The following is a 656-nucleotide window of genomic DNA, read 5'->3' as shown; positions in this document are numbered from 1 at the left end:
AAAGAGTTAGATAGTGATATTCTAATTCTTTTTTCTTTTTTTTTATTATTAATTTAAAAGGATATTATTGTTATTTTAATTTATTATTTTATGGACCAATTCCTATATGATGAATAATATTCACAAAAAATTTAAAACGGTCAAAATTTTTTAAAACTAATAAAGTCTAACAAATAAATTATCACCATTTAAAATAAATTAAACCAATATAATTAGTATTCATAATGTTGACATTTTTTATCCACACTATTTTAACATAAAATTTGTTTACAAATATAGAAAACAAGGCTATACGTGTCGTCTCTTCTCTAGTGCCACGCTTCTTCAGCACATGCGGAAAAATTTTTTATTCAGCACCGTAAAATCTTCCGTTATTCTTTAGATATACATTAATTTGATAACCATCAATATTTAACGTTTGAATAAAGTTCTATTCTACATCTAAACAGAATATTTAACCAAATCTAATCAAGTTATTATAATAATTTTTTAAATCTTTCTCCATTTTTTCTTTATTTTCTTCTCTTTTTCTTTCTCTTTCTCCTCTTTTTCATCTTTTTTCTTCTAAATTTATCTTTTCTTCTTCTTCTCTTTCTTCTTTTTTTCTCCTCCTCTTTTTTTTTCTTTTTCGAAATTCACACACAAATTCTTCTTCT

The sequence above is a fragment of the Arachis duranensis genome, chromosome 8, assembly GCF_000817695.3.
Source record: "Arachis duranensis cultivar V14167 chromosome 8, aradu.V14167.gnm2.J7QH, whole genome shotgun sequence".
NCBI classification, from domain to species: Eukaryota; Viridiplantae; Streptophyta; class Magnoliopsida; order Fabales; family Fabaceae; genus Arachis; species Arachis duranensis.
Note: the sequence above shows the minus strand (reverse complement) of the source record.